This window comes from Cibotium barometz, chromosome 44, assembly GCF_041138505.1.
Source record: "Cibotium barometz isolate CiBa-2024 chromosome 44, ASM4113850v1, whole genome shotgun sequence".
Lineage (NCBI taxonomy): Eukaryota > Viridiplantae > Streptophyta > Polypodiopsida > Cyatheales > Cibotiaceae > Cibotium > Cibotium barometz.
In genome coordinates this window covers 42,250,088-42,274,067 of record NC_141089.1, presented here as the reverse complement: position 1 = coordinate 42,274,067, position 23,980 = coordinate 42,250,088, and the positions used below count along the sequence as shown (strand labels likewise).

General features: G+C 46.1%; 1 protein-coding gene across 7 annotated transcripts in view; it reads right to left on the bottom strand.

Annotated features, from left to right (window-relative positions):
* Window positions 1–7,328: 7,328 nt before the first annotated feature.
* The window catches only part of LOC147613305 (uncharacterized), a 30,655-nt gene continuing 14,003 nt past the window's right edge, over window positions 7,329–23,980 (bottom strand). For 2 of the 7 annotated variants that reach the window (XR_015263397.1, XR_015263396.1), the window contains exons 19-20: window positions 8,136–8,336; window positions 7,329–7,960 (exon numbers count right to left, since the gene is read on the bottom strand). The gene's annotated coding sequence lies outside the window, so the exon portion shown is untranslated. Of the gene's footprint in view, window positions 7,961–8,135; window positions 8,337–23,980 lie in introns of those variants that run through there. The other 5 variants (XR_015263398.1, XR_015263399.1, XR_015263400.1 and 2 more) reach the window with 5 other exon arrangements.

Here is a 23,980-nt window from a genome sequence, read left to right as displayed (position 1 = left end):
AATGGAGTCCAATTGAATAGTTACACAATGTAAAATAGAAAGATGGAGAATCCATCCGAGACTATATCAATTGGGTGAGATATCTCCACTCTCCCTGATGTAATGATAGAGTCAAGTTCTCAAACGAAAGATTGATTGGGTGATTCCTAGAGGGCCTTAAAGATGTAGCCTTGCATAACTCCCTATATGCTCTAGCCCACACTTCCTTCAAGCAATGTTGTAGAAGTGCCATGGATTTCGAGGATAGTTTTAAGGGAACTCATTCCCAAGAATTGCACGAGGGCACTTCTCGAGGATAGTTTCAAGGGAACTCATTCCCAAGAATTGCACGAGGGCACTTCTCAAGCTTCCTTCAAAACTACTAGCACGAAATTTGAAGAAAAGGGAAAAGAGTCCTCTTCAAGATAACAAGTGAAGAAGTTAGCAGCTACATTAATGTGGAAAATGACCCAACAATGGAGAATAGGCCAAGTTGGGTAACCCCATATTTACCCTAAGAGAGAACTAGTATGGTGCCCAATTTGTCGAGCTGACCATACTAGTACGGAGTGTGCACATTTGAGACCTTGACCCACTCTCTATTATGCTTATGGCCAAAGGTGGGGCAATCACAAAACCTCCAACTGCTTTCCTAAAGAGCTACTCAAGCACAAGCTCTACCCTAGGCCTTGCCACCAAAGCCCACTGACCTTGCCAGCTCCAACACAACACAATGTACCTCAACCAGGCCATGAAATGGCCTTGAGAGGAATCCTTAAGGTGCCCGAGGTACCCTTACCCACCCCCAGTTCTTCTGCCACGACCACCATTACCTCAAATGAACCTTGATCATCAATTGAGCTTGATAGAGATCTTTGAAGAAGGTGAGAAGGGAGAAGCAATTAACAGCACCACCTTTAAACCCACTAAGTCAAGCAATGCAGCCCCGCAAATCCTAAGTCATTATGTGATGGAAGGTGAGCACGTGTACCTCGTGTACCTAGCAGTGCAACCCCGGACGAGACTTGAATAGCTTGGTTGAACGACCGCCTATGCAATGCTATCATTACGTTGGACCTCATCGAATAGCTAAGTGTCCAGTCAAGAAAGGGATGGGTAGTACTCCTATGAGTACTCCTGCCTTAACTCCTTTATGCACAGGTTGTGGGATAGACCATATATACAAGAATTGTCCATTGAGAATGGGTACAATTGGGAAAGGGAATGAAGCTAAACCTAGTACTAGCCTTAACTTATTGAGTGTAGGAGACGGCTTCATACACACAGTGCCTCTAAATGCGGTCACTAAAATGTAAAGTAGAAGGAGAGCCGTAGCTCACACAGCATCTACTTTGTAAAACTAGGAAACTCGAGGACATGCAAGGATTTTATCCCCTAAATAAGTCCCTGAACAAGCATGTGCAACTAGGTTCTTGTTAAGAAAAAGTCCAAAAAGATCGGCAAAGGGGATAGCCATGTGGTTATAAAGAGTGGGTTTGACGAGGGGACCACCACCAATGTGTCATCTTCCTCATATCACAGAAAAAATGCTACCTTTCATCCCCCTAGTAAGAGAGAAAATAGATCCCAATTGGCTACCCCAAAACTTAGGCTAATATCCAAACCCCATCGAGGAGAAGGGAAAGCTAAAGGCCACTCAATCAAGAGTTGGTCATGGAGTGTCAAGATAGGTAGAGGACAAACCTCGAGCAGTTGTGCAGGAAGATCCTTTATGCCAAAGTTACAACCAACTAAGGAAACCCAAGAGCTTGATAGAGATTCCGACAACCAAGCACTCCCTGAGAATCACCCTCGAAAGATGGAACCAAAAGCCATGGTAGTCCCTCGTACAGGTAGATCCTGTTGCTGCATATCTCAAAAATCTGAGGGACGATCACCCAAGAAGAACTAACACAAAAGTTCATATCCCGATACCCTACACCTGAAAAAGCCTAAGCACAAATAGGGATAATCCAATTAATGAACCCGCACCCATTCCAAGAGACATTGCATGTCTTTCCTCCTTCCTTTCTTCACAAGCCCAGATTCCCATTGGCACCTTACTTCAAGGCAGCCTGAGTCTATGAAAAGATTTGAAAGATTGGATGGAAGGACAACTTGGAGTAGGAATGGAAGAACAAACAGAACTAGGGAGCTATGACGAGACTGATGAGGACAGATTCATATAACCAGATGGAATCGCCAACGTTCCCATAGTCCGAGTAAACAAGTTATGGTAGTATTTTGAAGGAGACGAACTTAATGCATCAATGTCACCACCTTTCCAAGAACTTGACAATCCACGGTCGTTTCCTCAGAAAGCCATGTCTATTCACTCACAAAGCCACGGTTGTTCCCTAACCAAGCCAAGGTCATTCCTTGGTCCAGCCCATAGCTGTTCACTTGTCAACCCATAGTCGTTTATTCCTGAAGCCATGGCCATTCCTCCACAAAGCCATGGCAGTTCCTTAATGAAGGCATGGTCGTTCCTCCACAAAGGAACGCCCATTCCTCTATGAAGCTACGGACGTACCTTCCTTGGAAATCTATATAAGGGCCCATCCCCATTCATTTCCCTCACTTTTCTTCTTGCCCTTTGGCCGAACTATTACAATTTTTCCCCCAATTTTGCACGTCTTCCTACCTGCTTGCTCACCCACAACACTCTTGGCCGAACCCAAGCATTATGACTCTTCCTATGAGGTCATTGCTCATACCCCATAGAAGAAGAGGAGGCATGCCAGCCACCGATTTAAGGAGTATGGGAAGCACCCACCCAGCTTTCCCATTTGGGTGAGGCACTCATGAAGCAAGTTGATAGCCATGCCATCCATAGCCTCATGAAAAATATGCACAAGGTCGAGCACAAGCTGCTCTATTACACAAAGCCTTGTTATCTTGCCATCATATACCCTACCATAGTCACCCGCCTGGAGCAAATAGGGCTCGGCAGATTGCCACACTGCAGCTCTGGGGGCTAAACCTACTAAATTGCCTCTATTTTATAGAGACCTACAACGCCAACCAAGCAACAGGGCAGGTCGTGGATAGTGAGGTCGCTCCCCACCTTGTTCATCTCAACCTCGATTTCCAGGGACCCACCACCAAGGATGGAGTTGAGTGACAGAACATCACTCGCCAGGAGCAAGGAGTCATGGTCAATTGGGTAGAGTACTTGCATAAAGAACTCCATGCCATTTGCTCAAACCCAAGTTCATGGCATCATGTCGTTGGCGGGGAGGACCTTCCACACCCCGTTCACGTCCAGAGCAACACCTCCATTTTGCCCCTATTCAAGAACCCCAGCCCTCACCCACCTTGCCGCCCTCCAAACGCCACCATGCAGATCCTCAAGCACATGAGGAGGCCTGCCAAACTCCCAGCGCAGGGAGCTAGCACCTCCCTTTGCCGCCCCCCATTTTTCCAGAACAAGGTCTCTCGGCATCCCCATCTACCTCACAGCAGCACACAATGGACATCCTTCGCTGGGTCCAAGTGGGTTGCTTCCGCTCCCAACAGGCCTATTCAGAAGGCATTATGTCCTCCCACAGCGCTCTTCCCGACTTCACAGAGGGCTTTTCGAACCTCGCTAGGGAACTAGACTTGGCGCTCTTCCCGACTTCACAGAGGGCTTTTCGAACCTCGCTAGGGAACTAGTCACGTCTATGACTGACGATATGCAGCAACAACATGAACAAGTTACATCCACCAAGTAGGCTATGGTCCTAGCCAGAGCATATTAGTTGCAAACCTAGCAATATCTTTAGGTAACCACCCTCACCAACGCCCGCTTGTTGCAGATGACCCTGGAGGATCACGAGAATATTCTCACCCACCATCCTGGCTACTGTCACCCAGCTCCAGCAAAACAACTCTAGGCAGCCAAGGAAGACACCCACACAGCTAACCACACCCTCTCCCTCGCCCAAAAATAAGCTCAACGCCTCTGCCACCACACAGTACAAACTATCTCGAGGATGGTTGCAACCGACTCTGCACCTATAAATAGGTCCTATAGCAGAAGGATGCCCGGCTATGCAAGAATGTGCCCTCCAATACACCCCATTTCCGCTAACCTCACCAACACCCCATTTCCAAAACCAGGTTTCCTTTGTATTCACCTCTTCACCCTTCCCATACACCCCATTTCCGCTAACCTCACCAACAAAGCCATGCTTCTGGAGTATGGGCATGCCACCGATGTCGATGCCATTATTGATCTTTCTGTTCCCCATGGGCTCTGCCCATACCCCTATGACTCCTCCTCCTCTAGATCCATCGCTGCCCTTGGCTTCTTGTGGAACGGCTCAGCATTAACAACAATCTTCTATGCTTACAAGGCACTTCGCTGTCGAGCCCTCCCACCTTTCTCCCCCTATGGTCTTCTAGTCCTCTACAATCAATGCTACCGCTAACTGTAGATCATCGCCACCGACATCATGCAGTTTGATGACCACCACATCGCCTTCCCATACAACATCTCCATCGAAGAGGCACGCGAGGCAAAAATGTTCTTCTCCTCCAAACGGTTGATGATGATGACGACGACAATGACGATGGCGGGGATGATGCCAACGATCCGCCCATAGGAGACAACCCCCCCCACCTTCCACTCTCCTCCTCATCAGCCTCCACCACCACCACATTCCCACTCCCATATAGCCCTAGTTCTCAACCGCCGACCAACCCCACCCACACTAGTGCACACCAACACTCCTTGGAAAAATCCTCACGGACACCAATTTCCATCCTTCCACCAATTCACCCACAACCTTACTCCTTTCTCCCTCACCTTCTACAACCCCTCCTCATGTTCCCTCGACACCTCCTTCACCCACACCACCATCCCCACTTCATCCCTCTATCTAGGATTGGACCTGCCCATACCCCCCCAAGCCCTTCCCTCTACATCGTCATGTCCACCCCCTTTCCTCAATGCCTCCCTCGGCACTGCCCCCTCTTGCTTAGCTGCTCCTCCACCTCAACCACCTCTCCCTGCCAGCCTCCCTTCACCCACACCCCCTGGAGAAAGGCATGATTCCACCCCAACCCCCCTGGAGAAAGGCATGATTCCACCCCAACCCCCGCTGGAGCATGAGGAGGTGGACCCGCCTCAATCCACTCAACTAGCGTGATCCTTTGTACCGCACAGAGTTTGAGTATGCCATCCAAATCTTGCTTGGCATACAACTCCATCACCAAGCTAACAGACCGCATGGACATCCACGTCCATCAGCAAACAAGAAGCAATCTACAATGGTACTTTCTTCTATAGAGGTTGAGTACAAGATAGATGATTTGCTTCATGTGAAGAAATCTGGTTGAGAAGGATTTTAGGAGACATGGGTATTGCTCAAAAGGGAGCGACAATGTTGTTGTACGAAGCACATTAAGGTACAGTACCAGTATGTACATGAGCTTATCATGGATGGAAAGGTGGAGCTTGTTTACAATCCAATAACATTGTAACATAAAGACTCTTGGGAGAGATTTTTTGGAGCACCATCTTTATCAACTCGGTGTTGGACAAAAGAGGTAGTTCACTTGTTGAGGGGGGTGTTGGAAAATCATTTGCTTAATGCTTTACCCTCGTGTTATTATTGGTGTGGCGGGTTGATAGATATGCTCTATTTTGTAAGCCCCCTTTATAAGGAGTAACTATTTGTTGTGAGCACCCGAGCATGGCAGTTCCCAATTTAGACATTGGATGGTGGCCATTGGTTAAGAAACGGCTAATGTAGACTTGGCATGCATCCTACTTAGCACTCTGCTAAGTAGGATGAATGATTGTGTAGGCTATATGACTGCATTAGTGAGATCTCGTGGTGATGGATAGCAAATCAAGGACACTATTCTTGGGTTGTGGGCCCCATTTGAGGGTTCTTAGCTTGTTGGAATGAGACTCATGGACACTTTCCTTTAGGAGAGTAGCCTACTTATTTTTGGTAAAATAGTCTTTGTATATTGCTTTTTCTTTAGAGAGTTCACTAACTTCCAACATAGATTGTGAAGAGCGTGCAACATTATCTATGGAAAGTAGGATGGATGCTTGTGGAGGCCTTTGCATGTTGGCTCCTCCACATTGCATTGCTTTTGATGCACATGGCAGGTAGGTTTAGATGTCACGAGATGACTAAGAAATCCATTTGGTATTTCTTTCTACATTTTCACACACAAAACTCACAGCAATGACTCGTTACTGAATTGTTGAGCGCTTCTAATTGATGACAATCAAAGCAAGTCATTAATCTCTGCATTTTCTTAAGTAAACCAAAAGTCTAGAGACCATATAAGAGAGCCTCATAGTGCTTTTTTACTTTTGTCGTCTTATGTGATCAAGAGTTTAAACCTTCTCTTTGCTTTTTCCATCTTTGGTTTTGAGAACACATTCAAAAGGACACGTGTGTGATGAGCCTAGGTTAAATGATGCAACCATGGTTCACACCAAAACACTAACACATTCAAAAGGACACGTGTGTGATGAGCCTAGGTTAAATGATGCAACCATGGTTCACACCAAAACACAAACACTTTTCAAAGACTCAGTTGACAATTAGGTGAAGCCACTTAGAAGGCGGGGTGCATCTCTTCTTCACATAGGTGACAAGCTTCCTCCGAGTAAATTACCACATTGTGGCAAGCACCCTCGAATTCCCACATGTTCATGCATGCTGACATTTTTGAATACATGGTAGGGGCTGCAAGGTAGGCATGGATATAGGCTCACATAGAGCAGGGCATGACACTACAACCAATTGTGCATGTGCACACTACATGCCTAAGTGCTGTCGAGCTCAAATATGGCATCATCAATATCCTGAAGCATAGAGATATCTCTGCACTAGTTGCATCGCAAGACGCATGTTGATTATTATCCGTTGTGAAGTACTCCGTGAATATTTACTGGAGTAAGACATGGATTTGGCACATACCAACGCAGGATCATGGTCCATTGAAAGCACTACTTCCACATAGATTATAGAACTTCCAGTATTCATGTGCATGTCTTCCAAGAGATAAGGGACCCCCACCCCTCCCCACCACACTTTTACAAGTAAAGGTGTGCCCATAAGGTGGCAAGTGTTTTTAAAGGCCTTCCAACCCTCATCTCCCTTTTTTCATATATACATAAAATACACAACTACATGTGCTGGTGTGTACGTGCACGTGCATAGGGGTGTGTATGAGTGTATCTGCATCTGCACAAGTGCATGTGCATGTGTACATACATATGTATGTATAGCAAAAACTGAGTCTAAAAAGATCTCTAGCAAAGAAAAATCAGACCTGATAATGAGAGATTTTAGCACTAGTTCGGAGGCTCCATAACATACATAACACAAGCGAGGTGATAAAATCATCAAACCAGAATTGGTATTTTACCTTTGGGTTGTTTTGCACTACAATCACTCAGGCATAAGATACCTAGCTCCAGACAATCGAGTCATTTTACATCAATCTGCTCACAAAAACACCAAAAGAAAAATATAGACACCTGTATATTTCCGAATACAAAACTTCATGCATAAGTCCATGATAAGAGCACTTCAAGCCCGCTATGGCGAGCCCTCGTTACATCAGGTGACCCCAGCACGGGTGAGCAATTTGGAGAATCCCCTTCCCTTGTAACAGTTTCAAATGCTTCTTACCTCCAGGTTAGCTAGACCCCTTTGGCCTTTAGAAACCCTGGAGCTCCACCTCCCCTTGAAAGGGTTCCAAGTGGTTTATGCATCTAGACCCCTTTGGCCTTGATTGAGAAACCCTGCAGAGCCACCATACCTCGAAACAATGTAGACCTCCAGTTGGCCTGGTTTTTGACCCAGACTTTAGGCATGAATCTCAAATCTTGTGTATTTTCCACCTCATACTGCATGTAGTTCCCCTAAACACCCGCAAACCAGCCATCAAAAATCAGGCTTCCAGGTAAGCTAGACCCCTTTAAGCCTTCAGAAGGCACTGGAGTGCCAGTTTCACTTTTTACCTGAAATACCAAAATCTATCAAATGCCTCAAGAAAAGAAGCGACAAGCAGACATTGAACATACAAAGAGCATATTTTTAGAAAGCCTCTTAATAAATTTAATTCTTTTATGGAATATTTACTTTTCCAGTCCACCACCGACAGAACTCGAGACCAGTAAGAAAGCTTGTATATACCTGCCTTTTCATTAGCTTTTATAAAATTGCCGGCCACCAAAGACAAGTTTTGTACTATACAACAGCATCATGCAGCTCACCATCGTCTTGTGCAATCCTTCAAAAATTCATTGCAAGCATGGCACCATACATCAGAATACCATCTAAGAGCATGCTTGCACGTGCCTGTGTTTACAACCTGAATGCCACAACTGTCTCCACCTTAAAATCCACACATTTGGATGGTCATCAGAAATAGACTAGTGAAACTACTATCTGAACGATCTAGCAATGAATTAACCACAAATGTAATATTACATTTTTGTAAGAGCACCTAACATTGGTATCAAAACTGGTTTCTTTTAGCAATTAGCAGGTCAAAGAAAATCTCCCAGCAGGAGAGTTTTTGGTGGACAGTCGAGTTGTGGTCTGGAGGTCGAGGCAAGAAGGATTGCATGCGGTGGGGATACAGTGGCAAGAGATCGCCCCCAACAAGTGCTAAAGCTTCAGTGGCAAGAGATCACCAACACGAGCCAAAGCTCCAGGAAAGGTGTCCAGTAGGTTTTACAAAACCACATGTGCGGGGCAGAGCGTGTCTCGGAAACAATTGACCATAAAAAAGATTAAGAACATGACGACACCACACACTCGGACTCCCACCCACTGTTAGCAATCATCTCCTGTCTGTACCATATTACTCAGTAGGGAGTGAGGGCCTTTGTTGTGGGTGTGCCCGCCCAATTAGGAGTAGTCTCCATTTTTCCTCATTTTCCATGTTGTTTTCCCTATTTTCTCTGATCGTGGGGGCTGTCTCTGTTCTGGCTGACTTGTCCTGTCTCTGGCCGAGTGCCATTTTTGCTGGCCGACTGATGATATTCAGTCGTGGCCATTTCTCCTCCTGTCGGCCTGTTTTAGGCTGGCCAACCAGCAGCCCAGGGTGGTATAAATACCACACCATTCACTTGTACCGGATCTTGTGTATATAGCAGAGTTTATACAGCTTCTCTCTCTCTACACTTCTGCATTTTCTTTCTCACAGCAGTTCATCTTTTCCGTTGTGCATTCCGACATGGTATCAGAGCCCCAGGTGGCTTGAAGCTTGGAGACAATGAGAGCTTGAGGGTTTGCTGTTTTTGGTGCTGATTGGAGAATTTCTGGGCTGTTCGGGACTTGCAGAAACAGGTAGAAGGCGGCCATCATTGCTGGACAGCCACCTTGCAAGTGTTTGCAGCCTCTTAGCCTCTTCTTCATTTTTTTTCCCACCCACCCTCCCTTCACAAGACCTTGTGAACCCTTGAGATCGCAGATTTGCTTGAGATGGCTAAGAAGCATGTTAAGATCCCCACCCTCCCGACATTCCCGGTGGACCAACAGTTGGACGGAACCAATGATGGAGTCTGGACTCAATCATGAAGTCTTATGATTTGGCTAATTTCATTGTAGTTGGAGTTCCACAGCCAGAGTTGGAGGAGGGTGAGCTTTACCTTTTACTAGGAAAGAGCGGGAGGCTCACGCACAGTTGTGGGATCGTGTCAATGCTGTGTGCGTTTTTTCATCTTCCTTAATGGCACAACCCAAGTGACTCCCTACTGAGTAATATGGTACAGACAGGAGATGACTGCTAACACCCCCTCTCAGCTCTCGGATGTGGAACCAACCCCAGTGAGCTGGAGTGCTGACGGAGCATCGCCTGAGGTAGAGACTTCGTGAAGAGGTCCGCTGCATTGTCCTCCGTCGAACAATAGATAAGCAAGATGTCACCAACCAAAATCTTCTCACGAACAAAGTGATATTGTATCTCTATGTGCTTGGTCCGGGAATGGAAGACCGGTTATCCTGGTGGAGTCGCTCGTGCTTTCCGGTAAAGGAAGTTTTTCCGGGTTCGGTTTTGGAACAACCGACGGATTAGTCTCTTATCCGGATATCCGTGGGTGAGGCCCCGAATGTGGGACCCCTGTCCCACGCGAGAAGTGCTACTTCCACTGCTAGTATCCTGAATCTGTTGCTCGGTGGGAATAGGGATCTTACACGGATGGTAGCAGCGGAAGCAGCTTCCTCATGCGCGGGGCAGGGTTTCTCACTTGAGGCCTCGCCCTCGAATGTCCGGGCACGAGACTAAGCTGGTGGTCCTTCCGAAAACCGAAACTGGGAAAATTTCCCATGCCAAGTAAACGAGGATGATTCCACCATTTTGAATTTCTTAACGAATTTTTCTAACGAGGTCAAGATACTGAACTAACCTTCATCTGATTAGTCTTGCCAAGTAACCTCCGCAGCCACACAACCTCGCAAGTAGCACCACAAGTAGTCCGGTACTTTGTCTCTGTAGAAGACAAGGCAATGGTTGGCTGCCTCTTGTTGCTCCAAGAAATAGCTCCTGAGCCAAGGGTAAATCCGTAGCTTGATGTAGATCCAAGATCCTTCGTACCCTGCACATACCGCAAGATCCGCAATCCTGTGTCCCAATGAGTCTTCAAAGGTGTCTGTATGAATGAGCTCAACAGCCCCATTGGAAAACTCAAGTCCAATCTGGTGTTCAGCAACCGAATCAATGAACCAACAAGCTTTCGATACAAGGAGGCATCAACCTGCTCACAAGGATCATTAACTGTAAGTTTGGTATTCGGATCCATTGGTGAAGAAATAGGCTTGCAGTTCTCCATCCCAAAGGCCTCCAGCAACTCATGAACATACCATTGCTGAGAAACAAAGAACCCCCTGTGGGTCTGCTAAATCTCCAATCCCAAAAAGAAATGGACTAAGCCTAAATCCGTCATCTCAAACTCCTTTGACAAGGCAGACTTCTTCACAACTATGTGCTCCACATGACTGCCAGTGAGAATAAGATCATCCACATAAAGGGTAATCAAGGTGACCATACCGCGTTCCTGAAAGAGATACAAGTTCGGATCTGCAACTGAACTCTGGAATCCCTTCCATAGAAAGAAGGAATCAATCTTCTGATTCCAAGCGTTGGGAGCCTGCTTAAGACCATACAAGGCCTTCTGTAACCTGTAAACCATCCCCTTTGATCCAGGAACCTCAAAGCCTGGAAGTTGCTCAACATACACCTTTTCCTGCTAGTCACCATTAAGGAACGTAGATTTTACATCCATCTGATACACCGGCCACCGTTGAGAAGAGGCAAGGGTAAGAACTGTTCGAATCGTGGTCATCCTCGTAGTTGGTGCAAAGGTGTCCTCGTAGTCAATGCTAGGCCGCTGAACATAGCCCTTAGCCACAAGTCTGGCCTTGTGCTTGTCCACCAATCCATCAGACGTATACTTGGTCTTATAGACCCACTTGACAACAATAACTGACCGTTCTGACGGCCTCGGAACCAACTTGCAAGTGTTATTCTTCTCAATGGCTTCAAGTTCCACTTGCATGGCTTTCCTCCAAGTCTCCTAGGAAAGAGCTTCCTTAATGGAAGTGGGCTCTTTGTCCCAAATGATACGAGACATCAAAGCATAGTTCACCTGTAAAAGCTCCTCTAACTGATGAGCGCAAGAATTGGAATGTCTCTGCCTGCTGCCAACATCTGGCAAGCCCTCCACCATCTGGTCTCGTAAAGTCCGCCACAGCGTATCCACATTCAAGTGGCCATGACAAAATTGCCACAAATCACCTAGCTGAGGACTTGTAAGAGAGAATGCTGAGAGTCTATAAATCCCATTCTCCACTCTGCTTTGTCTCGGAGAGCAACAAAATGCTCATCAAACTCCACCCGTATGCCAGTCTTGCAAACCTCATGCACTGACAAAAGATGAAAACCAAGAGATGGGACATAAAGAACCTCGGAGGAATGCTTCTCTCCTTTGCCATCGGGAACGATCTCCAACCTGCCCTTACTATGAATCGGAACAGTGGATGCATCACCAATAAGGATGTGACCTATTTGCCTGCGAAGATCCTGTAACAACTCTCGAGAAGGAGTCATTTGCCTGGAAGCACCATTGTCTAGAATCCACTCCCGAGTATCCCCAACGGTGAGTCCAACCGCCTCCCTACTCGAAGAAGATGAAACTCCAGTGTCCATAATCTCCAAGTGCACAAAAGTTGGAATCTTCACGGTTACAGCTGAGAAATCTGCACCTTTCTCGGTGCTCCGCTAAGGACATTTCCTCCAATAGTGACCCTTCTCGCCACAATGGTTACAAGTCCGCTCTGCCTTCAAGGCATCACAATCTGAGTCGGGCTGTTCTTGCTTAGAAGACTTTCCCGGTGAAGACTTCCCTTTGTCGTTGTTGTTGTTGCGGCCTTTTGACCGCTGGCCAATCAGAGCCTCAGAACCTCCGCCTTGTGGAGGGTTCGTAAACCGCTCTTCCTGATCAAAAACCATCGGCAAAAGCTCCTCCCATGTGATGGTGCTGAGCCTCCCACTGGTGATCAAAGAAGAATAGAAAACTGAATACTGAGGGGTGAGATGAGACAGCAAAGTGATGGCCATATCCTCTGAAGATATCTCCTTCTCAGCCTAAAGAACCTCCTGCTGAAGAGCCTGGAGTTTGGTAATGTGCTCCTGCATTGTCGAAGACTTTGTGGGATTCATCACTCGCATCTGTACTTCCAAGGAAATCCGCTTCATGGGTGATACCCTCTTATACAAAGAAGCCAAGTGTTGCCAAATCCCTGAGGGCCTCTATTGTGGGTGTGCCCGCCCAGTTAGGAGTAGTCTCCATTTTTTCTCATTTTCCATCATGTTTTCCTTGTTTTGTCTGGTCATGGGGGCTCTCTTTTCTGGCCAACTATTGTGATGCTGGCCGACTTGCTCACGACCTGGCCGACTGCCATTTTTACTGGCCGACTGATGATTTTCAGTAATCTCCTACTGTCCGCCTGTTTTAGGCTGGCCAACCAGAAGCCTAGGGTGGTATAAATACCACCCTTGCCCCCACACCCTTCACTTGTACCGGATCTTGTGTATATAGCAGAGTTTATACAGCTTCTCTCTCTCTCTGCACTTCTACATTTTCTTTCTCCCAGCAGTTCATCTCTTTCCGCTGTGCATTCCGACACCCACCCCCTCCTCTTTAGGTTACATTATCAAAAGGAGTTTGCTCCGAATCTCGGGTGCCCGGGGTTCGCCCCCGGTCTGCACATGACCAATCCAAGTACATGCACCGGATACAATCAAACCAAGTGTCACCTTTGGATCCTTCCACCCTGCGTAAGGATCCCAAAGCTAACCTTCCTAGGCTCTTCTGCTCTGCATAAAAATTTAAGAGCAATTCATTCCTTGAACCCCTCTGCCTTGCATAAAGATCTCAAGGAAGAAGTGTTCCTGCACTCTTTCGTCCTGCGTAAAAGTTCCCAAAGGTCCAGCAATCCACACCGAACACGGAGTCTTCAAATCTTCACAAGGGCTCTCACACACACACAAGTGCTAAGGCACTCCAGGAAGCCTTCTTCACGCGATCAAATGTCCCCAAATGCTTTTAGGGTTCAGTCAAATCACAAATCTGATGCAGCCTGCTCTAATGATTTTGGGGTGATAAAATCCTTCAAAAAACAGCTTTTAGGGTTTCTTAGGCAATTTTAGGGTTTTTGCACTTTTTTAGGGTTTTGAATAGTCTGCACATGCTGTCCGTACAGTTTCGTACTATGTCCATACAGCTCCGTACTCTGTCCGTCCGTACAGGTGATAACATCAGTAGCCTTCTATCTGAACCGTTGATCTTGATCTGGTCATGCAATGGATAATGATGATGATGATGTCATGTCCATACAGCCTTGCGATGGAGAGGAGAGAGTGAGTTGCTTCCTTGATGTGTAGACCAGAACCACCTGGGGTGGACACATGCTTGCAAGATTAGTCAAGATAATCGTGTCCCAAATGCTCCGAGAAATTAGGGATTTGCGACAGAGTTGCTCCCCATAGTATATATCAGTTTGAATTCTATTTCAATGTGGTGCAAACCAAAGAGAGGACCAAGTTACTTCAGGCGTCCATTTATCTCACAGGTAATGGAGTCACATTGTGGCACCAGTAAGCCATAAAGGTCATGCTTTGTAAAATAAAGCATATGCTTATGCATAAAGGTTTGCTTTATGCACATTGCATAAGCTTTTGCCTCAAATAACATTCTTTATGCATATGCTTCCATGATGTAAACGGGAGGGTAACTGTACACGGAAAATCTAATCATTCATGAAATCTGAAAATACACATAAGCATGCCAGACAAAACAAGATGACAAATTTGAACAGTACACCACACTAGGCACCAGAAGATGGGCTGACCTCCCCCCCCCCCCTTCCTTATGGTTAGATTACCAAAAAGGAGTCTTCTTCCAATACAACTTTGCGGGTGCCCAAGGTTCACCACTGGCTACACCTGTTTCTTCCAATACAATATGTGTCATGTGCACAGTGTGTATCTACCGTGTGCTACACGCACACAAGACTAGCTTCGAGGTTTGGGGAAGCTTGGAGGTAGGCAGGCTGATTGGCGAGCTGAGTTAGGGATAGACTAACGGCCGGGCGCCCAAGTGTGGACGCCCGATGATCGGCCAAGAACCTATAAAAGGGTGGCCAAGGTTAGTCATTAGTTCATAGAGTCTCGCGTGTCTTTGTGAGAGCTCTATGGTCAGGAGCCTGGATCTAGTGCAGACGTGCACCTGCTTTACGTAGCCGAGGCCTGCAAGGGTAGCTTCGTGGCGGTATGGGACGTCACGAGGTAGAGATTGGTCGGTACGTCCATCTAGTTAGCTCATCTCGTGGCTCGGTGGGGACAGCCTAGACTTGTGGGTTTGCCCACGGCTGTCAAGGTTGGGAGGTGAGTCAGGCCTGCAGGCTACACCCCCTTCACGTTTGTTTGGTTTGTTTGCAGGTTTCGAGTCTTGTACCAAGAGCGTTCTACCAGGTGATCCTATGGGGATTTGACTGTGGTATCAGAGCAAGCCTCGTGAACGAGCAAGTCAGTAGGTAGAGAAGATGAGGTCTAAGAAAAGGTATGAGTTCAAGAAGCTTGCTGTTTTTCTGTACATACTGCTATTTTTCAGATTCAGTATGTTGCTTTTGCATCGTAGGAACCCGTGATGAAGGTTTTGGTCTTGTTAAGGGTTGGTTTGCTTAGCAAGAAGAAGGGCTGTATGTTTTGCAACTGTTTGAACAGTTTGAGAGAGAGAAGAAGTAACAGCATGTCGGCTATGTTTTTGTAAGAGAGAGAGAGAGAGAGAGAGAGAGAGAAGAAGTGAAGGCTGTTCATGTCTGTGTATCGCCTGAAGGCTACGCAGCCTACATGTGTGAAGACGCCAGCCGCAAGGTAACCACACCAGTCGCAAGCGGCAGTACATGCAGGCGGACAGGATGGTGCACGTAAGCGGGCTGGTACACAAGCTGGCGCACGTGGGCAGGAGGGTCTTGCACACGGGCTGTATGCGCAGCCAAGTGCAGTCAGTCATCTGTACGCGCAGGCCGGCATAGGTGCGGCGTGAATAAATGTGCACAGGCGACAGCTTCTGCAGGCCGGTTCACGGAGGCGTACGGGTGGCAGGCGATGGGCGCTGAGGCGCAGCAGAAAAAAGCGAAAGCATACGTGTAGAGGTTTTTTTTTAGCTTTCGTTTTCTTTAACAAAAACAAAACCCACGCCTTGTTTATTTTGCAAATGTTTTTTGCTGAACCTTAGTTAAAGGGTTTAAAAAACCCAAGTGTAGCTTTATAAGTGTTTTTTTTTAGAAAACAGAATATATATATATATATATATATATATATATATATATATATATATATATAACCCAAAAAAAAACACAAAAGCAAAAGCTAAGTAAGCTTTTGGGGAAGCCTATAAATTTCCCTTAAACGGGCTTCTTGCCACACATCTCTCAAGCTCTCAAGCTCTCTAGCACTCTCCTTGTGCAAGATCAACCTTTTCTCTCACCTTGCCCTCTTCAAGATGTCGACCCAAGAATCCGAGTTGGAGCCTCTTCCCGAACGTGAAGACCTGCCAGCTACGGAAGTCACCGAAGGCGATCTTTTCGATGATTTTGTTTCAAAATCAAATTTCCAAGAGTTTAAAGTTTCTCTCGAAGCTTCTTCCTCGGAACGTCAACCACAAATCGTCACGCAGATGCAAGCTTTACAGAAGTCCATCTCTTTGTTGACCACTACCCTATCTACTCTTTTGGGTATGGATACTTTGGCATCTGCTTTGGGCCCCAATATTACTCCGGAACAGTTTGGGGACGAGCAAAAGTAACGTACCAAAGAGATAGTGGACACTTGGCTATATAAGTGGCAAGTCCATTTTCAATTTCATCCATATGACGATGGCAAAAAGATCCAATTAGTAGCAGGTTTCCTCTCTGGCAAAGCTTTTCTTTGGTGGAAAGAACTCAACCCTAAACCAACAACCTGGACACAGTTCGAAGACGTCTTCAAGAAAGAATTCCTCAAGAAAGAGAATGACTATGATGTTGTTGCCCGGTTTGCTACTTTGACCATGACCTCGCAGAACCTCACTTATGAGGTCTATCTCCAGAAATTTAGGGATTTGCAAATGAAAGCCACGAAGATGGATTCCACCACTCTTTTGGGTTTTTTTGTAGCCTGTTTACCCGACTCATACCGTTTACAGGTTAAAAACAACAAATGCAAAACTTTGGACGAGGCCATTAATTCCGCTCGTATCTATGATGATACAATGGTCTCTTCCAAGTCTAGATCCGTTACCCGAGCAGGACAACAAGCACAAAAGGAAGTTCTTTGCACCGATGGCTAGCACGACAAAAGGAAAGTCTAACTTCAACCCCAGCGAAGAAAAAACATCTCCTCAAGGCTTTGAAGCTCAAGGAGGAGGGACGTTGCTTCATCTACGAAGAAAAAGGACATATGCGTAACGAGTGTCCGAAGCAAAAGGGTGCAAAGACTAACGCAGGACCCAAGCCAAAGGCAGCTAACCAGTTGTCTTTGACAGGTACGTCAGTTACTTTACTTTCTCGCCCTAGTTCATGTTCTGATTGTTTGTTCAACTCTAGAGTTTTTGGCTTGCATGATCTTCTCGGAGTTTATGGAGAAGTGAATGGACATAGAATCTACATTCTTCTAGACCCTGGCAGCTCACACAACTTTGTTAATTACAAACTTGTGCAGAAATTGGGTCTTGACACAACACCCAGCAATCATACCTATGAGGTACGCCCACCTGCAGGTCAGCAAGTATGGGATCGAAAGGTGGAGACGCTATCGATCTGGATTCAAAACTACAAAGATACTTTGGAATGCTATATTATGCACCTAGAGCATGTAGACTTGTTATTAGGGATTGAGTGGTTTAAGACTCTTCAGGTCCATATAGATTAGTCTAGTCATATTTTTTCTTTTGAACATAGGAACACCCAGTATAGTATCTTAGGTGATTGTATACATCCCTCTCGGGGACCTCTTGTAAATACAATTGATTTTGGTAATATAATGGATTCTTCTTTGTATACTGCTTTCCACTGTGTCTTGATTTCACTTTCTTCATTTCTCATACCTACTATGGATGTCAATGAATTAAGTGTGTTTGAAAGCAAACAATTAAAGAAGATACTTGATTTGTTTCAAGATGTATTTCCTAAGGAACTGCCATCGGGCTTACCACCTGAAAGGACAATAGATCATCGTATTGGCCTGGTCCCTGGTGCTCACTCTATTAGTATTCCACCTTACAGGATAAGCCAAGCTGAGGAAGATGAGTTGGCCAAACAACTCGAAGATTATTTGAGGATGGGCCAGATTCATCCAAGTAAATCACCTTGGGGTGCACCTGTGTTGCTTAGGAGAAAGAAGGACAACACCTAGAGAATATGTATAGATTACAAGAGATTGAACAAGATGACAATTAAGAACCGTTATCCTCTCTCTAGATTAGATGACCTGATTGACCGATTAGCGAGAGCGAAATATTTCACGAAGATAGATTTACGTACTGGCTATCACTAGATACGTATTCATGAAAGGCGTGTCGAAAGAACCGCCTTTCAGACTAGGTATGGCCATTACGAGTTTCTAGTATTACCTTTTGAGTTAACCAATGCTCCAGCCACTTTCCAGCAAATGATGAACGATCTTTTTCGTGAATATTTGGGAAAATTTGTGGTTGTGTTCCTGGATGATATTTTGATATATAGTCGTACTCTTGAGGATCATGTTAGACACCTCACGATTGTCTTAACTATTTTAAGACAGAATCAACTATATGCTAAATTAAGTAAATGTGAGTTTTTCATGACAGACATCATTTACTTGGGACACAAGATCACTAGAGATGGATTGAGCATTGATTATGACCGTGTTCAGAAGGTTCTGGCCTGGCCTATACCGCAAACAGTGAAACAACTTCGTTCTTTTCTCAGTTTTGTTGTTTTTCTTCGAAAACCTGTGCGGGAGTACTCTCAGCTCACACTTCCGATGACCGACTTGTTGAAAGGTCGTGGACGTAAGTCGAATCAGTCTATCACTTGGAATAACGATCTGGATATGGCCTTCAGACTTTTGAAAGATGAAGTCAAGGAAGCACCTTTCTTAGCATTACCCAATCCTAGTCGGCCTTATGTTCTTGAAACTGATACCACTGACTATGCAATCAGGGCTGCTCTATTTCAAGATGGTAGACCTGTTGCTTTTGAAAGTAAAAAGCTAGACGACACTCAATTTCGTTGGCCAACCCTTGAGAAGGAGCTTTATGCTGTGATTCACGCTCTCAAGGTTTGGAGACATTATTTATATGATTCCAAGTTTGTAGTATTGACTCATCATCAGTCAATCAAGTATGTGTGTGATGCAGATGATTTGAGAGGAAGGAAAGCTCGATGGACTGAATTAATGCAAGACTTTGATTTTGAGATTCGTTATAGAAGAGGGTCCATGAGCACGACGGGGAGGTGTTGTCCTCCAACCTGGAGGTGCTGCTCTTTGTGTTCCTTCATATCTCAATGCAATACACCTCCCCCCCTCTTACATATATCTTTATTATGATCGGTGGAGTTGAGAGTATGCCTACTCTCGCACTCGGACAGAGTGGCGACACATGGAGGACAGGATCTGTGCCCACCTGGCACGCCTTCGCCCCAAGACCGATTGTGATTACTCCCCGTTGAAACCCACGCCCAAGACTCTTTGCGTGGAGGGTAGTTCCGATAGTTCTACCTCCCACAAAGATTGACATGCGGATAGCCTCATGAAACATTCAAGGTTTGGGGAGGCCTCAGTGCTTTCAGAGACGAGGCGTCCTTAGAGGAGAGCTCCATAGAGCTACAGTTAGGGAACCCATCGACGTTCTCTTTCTCCAAGAGCACCATCTTTTCGAGGGACGTACCCATCACTGTGGGAAGATTTTGCCAGGAAGGAGTCACACTTTTTGGTCTCCCTATTTCGGCCCCTCCAAGATGTAGGTTGGAGTTTGTATTTCTGTCAGTGAGCAGCTCTGGCCCAGGTGTCATAGTCACTTGATTAGCACAGTGGGTTACAACTTACCATTAGGATTGGAGAGGATTGTGTGGGCTTCCTCAATATTTATGCCCCAAATGTCGCAGCAAGTAGAACCACCTTCTGGAGTAAAGTTCGTGAAGCCCTTCCTTTGGTGCATGGGTGGAGGCTTTAACATGATCGAGTCAATAGAAGACAAACTCGAAGGAGCCAGTGGGGTTATAGTCTCACGCGCAAAGTACTCTACTTGGGAGGAGTTGATCATGGCACTCAAGGGACAGGACCCTTGGCATCTTCCGGAGTTTGGGCGCAGCCTCGGGAGCCTGTGCTTCTCAAGGTCCAATGGGAGGAGCACCAGCCCCAACCTCTCTCGACTTCATAGATTCTATGTGGATGAGTGGACTTGCGGTCGCGGGACATGATTGACATCTTGGCAGGCACCACTTTCTCTGATCATGTTCCGGTTATTCTGTCCTTGGAGGACCCCTGGAGGCAAGACAGGCATGTGAGCACTAGAATTCTGGACAGCAAGATAGAGCAGATATGGACGGGACTAGATTTTATCTTTAATTCTACAGCATGCACTATGGATGTGGGCCTCGACGAGATTAGCCGCTTTTGCAGGAGGCAGCACAAAGCAGATTGGAGGGATTTCGTGAGCAAGAGAGGAGCATTGGGAGGGATCTTGCTTCTCTCCAGCGTCTTCAGGAGAGTTCCCCCGATAGCCTGTGGATTGAGAGTCAGCTTGATGCCGCCGGTACAGACATCAGATCCATCGAGGAGAGGAGGGTGCAGTACAAATACCATGCCAGAGCTTCCTTTTGGACCCAGGTCGGAGATAGTCACAGGGGACTTCTTTGAGATTGCAAGCCCTCATAGGCAGAGAGATGGTATTCTGTCACGTGCATCCCGCACTTGGATGCCACGTAGACATATCTGTCCAGAAGGTGCAGGACCTGGGATGGTAAACTGGTCCCATGTGAGCCCAGTCCGGGACGAGTCAACCAGGGTTCCATCCCAGTCGTCCGAGGTCAAGTGTGCATCGTCCGGCACATGAGTCCAAGGTCAAGTGTGCACTGTCCTACACATGAAACAGTGCCAGTCCGTGCTGTGAGTCTCCCTCTGGAATGATGTCAGTGATTCTGTGTATCTAGTATGGTACTGGATGCCAGATCATTGTGTAGACAAGTTAGAGTTTGCTTATAGGAAAGAGGCCAGCCCATAGGGCTACCCCAAGTACTTGTGTGGGCATGGGGACAGTGTAAAACAACCCCCATGAGGGCCAGGAAGGCCCTGGCTGTACCCACCAGCCATGTATAGACCATGGAGGACTGTAGGACAGCCCTAGGGGCAGGCCAAGGGTAGCATACAGGTTGTCCAGCCTTTTTATGGCTGTAGGGCAAGTATGGGGCAGCCCATATAGGCTGCCCAGTCTCCAAACAGCCAGTTTAGAGTACCCAGGCCTCTAGAAGACCATGCGCCTAGTGCCCAGCCATCAAGGAAGAGATGCGCAGCATTTTCTGGATTTTATTTAGCATTTAATGCTGAATAAACAGTCGTGGGCTGATTTATGACAGCCGACTGCTTTATATCTGGCCGATTGCCTCTTCTAGAGTAGTATAAATACTTGAGCCCACAATTCATTGTGTTATCTCACAATTCACCAAGAGCTAAGGCTAATCAAGGGCTAGGACAGCCAAGGATTTGCTAACGCAAAGGGGTGAAGGACAGCAGGTCAAGGGCAGAGTTATCTCAGCCAAGAAAGGTCAAGTTTTCTGTATTTTCTTTTCAGATTTGCATCATTCTAATAAAGCAAATACACCATTCATGGTGGGGGCCCTACAAAGGGTATTCGGGACCCAATACTGTGTCCTCTCCTCTCTCCCTCGCTCTCTCTATTTTCTGCACATCTTCATTCAGTTTTGTGCGTTAATTCCGTCGCGAAAAGTGTGCTGATTTCTGAGCATTGAAGTTACTGATCTCCCCCGAAGCTTCCGCATGTTACAGTGGTATTAGAGCCTACTTCAAGTGCAAAGATTCAGCAAAGAAACCAGAATTTTTTCCCGCTGGTGTGGTTTGTTTTCAGACGCCAGTGGACTACCCCTTTCGGAGTGACTCCTGTCCCTCGAAGGACGGTTGGTTTTTAGCCTCCAGAAGTCTCCCACACACATAGTGGATGGTCAGATTGCGCTCCGGAAAGAAAGTGCGTTTTCTTGCTATGGCGAGCTTCGACAATGAGAGAGACCAAGAACCTTGGGACCAATTTCTGCCCTCTTTTCTCAAGTTGAACCATAAGGGTAGCTTTCCCAAGGTTCCCTTCATCCTCTTGAGGACTTTTGTCGCGAAGAAATGCGACAAATCAAAGATCTCAACACTCAAAGGACTTCCATCGCGAAGACTTCCGCTGTCATTGACTCTACTTGCTATTGGTAAGCTTTTATGCTTAAATATGGGAGCAAGTAGCAGGAGGGAGTAACCGGATTACAAGATCACATACCCTGTGTAGTGTTCGCTTGTCCTACGTGCTCTCTTGCAGATTGTTCCTACCATGTGTTGGTGGAACAATAGAGAGCAGATGGTAGGGAACATGGGCACTTGAGAGGGTAGTGTGGATTGCAAGTCTACATCGACAACCACTTGTTTGCAATACTGTATTCATGTGCATTGGTATAGAAATTTGGTCACAAATGCCCATGACACTTGTCTAAGAGGATGAATCTCCATGCAATGGGAGAGAAACAATCAGTGACTTCGCGCCATGCAGGAATCCCTTATGTAGCCCGTGAAGGATACAATCTTTATGGTAGTGGTCAAAATGTATGTCAAATGCCATTGCCGGCTGAAAATGTGCATGCACAACACATACAACATGGGCTGCAATTTTTTGTTGGTGCAGGTATTCCGCGTTCTCTCATGCCACTCATGCCTTCAAGTGTGCTCGTGAGGGAGAAGCTATGGCTGAAAATGTATCAATGCATGTTGAGGGACCAGCCATGCCTCATGCTTACAGGGCACATGTTGCATCACCTTTTGGTCCTAAAATGATGCCAATCACAGGGGCTATCCCAATGGACAAACATGGGGGAAAACGTGTTGAAATGCAGGCACATGCATCAAAGTCTCGTGACTTCAAAGCCGGAGACAAATCTGTGAAGTTTGACACATATCATGGGGAATATGATGCATCAAAGGCACTTGCTTTTATTGCCCAGTTTGATATTGCTTTCACTGATGAGGATTTCACTCAGAAATCCATGATCCGGCATGTAAGCATGTTCATGAAAGGCCCTGCTACCTATTGGTGGCTCACGGAGAAGCTCATGGAAAGAGTTCAAGGAGAAGCTCATGTCACCGAGGCGGAAAGGAAGAGAAGGTTTCAATCGGGATCCACACAGATGGCAGCTGCTTTGGGAATTGAAGTGGAGTACATGGGTCCTCAAATTGAAGCAAGGGCTACCTTTGTTAGTAGAGAAGTGCAGGTCGTGCCTATTTTTGGCAAGTTACGCACACATTCAAGGCTATGTGGATCATGAGGATTTTCTTGTGGCTGTGATGTATTGCTTGGAAAGCCTTGGCATACACGTATTGATCCGTGCAAGGCTTACAAGACCAACAAGATCACCTTCATGCATAAAGGCCGAGAGCATGTAATTGATACTGGTGAAGAGGGTGATACCATTCTCCTTGTATCTCATGTACAAATTAAGAAAGTAATGAAAAAGAGTGTTTTTGCGTACTTGATTTTTGTACGAGATCATGTTGAGAAAAATAATGTACATGTAAACACTCTTAGTAATGATAGGCTGAAATTCTTGCAAGAGTACAATGATTGTTTTGCTGATGATTTACCAAATGAGTTGCCACCTGTACGACCGGAAGATCATCGTATTGATCTTGTGCCAGGTAGCTCACCACCTAATAGGCCAACCTATCGTATAAGTGCATCCCAAAAAGAGGAGATCATGAAGCACGTGAATGAGCTTCTTGAGAAGGGTTTGGTTCAGCCAAGCTCTTCCCCATATTGTTCACCCGTTCTCTTGGTTCAAAAGAAGGATGGATCCTTTCGTATGTGTGTGGATTATAGAGCTTTGAATAAGCTTACTATCAAGAATCGATTTCCGATTCCATGCATAGACGACATCCTTGACAAGTTGGATGGATCGGCATGCTTTAGCCGAATTGATCTCAAGAGTGGATATCATCAAGTGCGTGTAGTGCCCGAGAATGTACACAAAACTGCTTTCAGGACAGCATTTGGGCTTTATGAGTATCTTGTTATGCCTTTTGGTCTTACGAATGCCCCGACTACATTCAATAGAATGATGGATCACATATTCCGTGGATACAAGAAATTTACAAGTGTCTTCTTTGATGACATCCTAGTCTTCTCGAAGACCAAAGAAGCATAGAGCTCATTTGGCCATTGTTTTTTAAGAACTCCGTAAGCATAAAC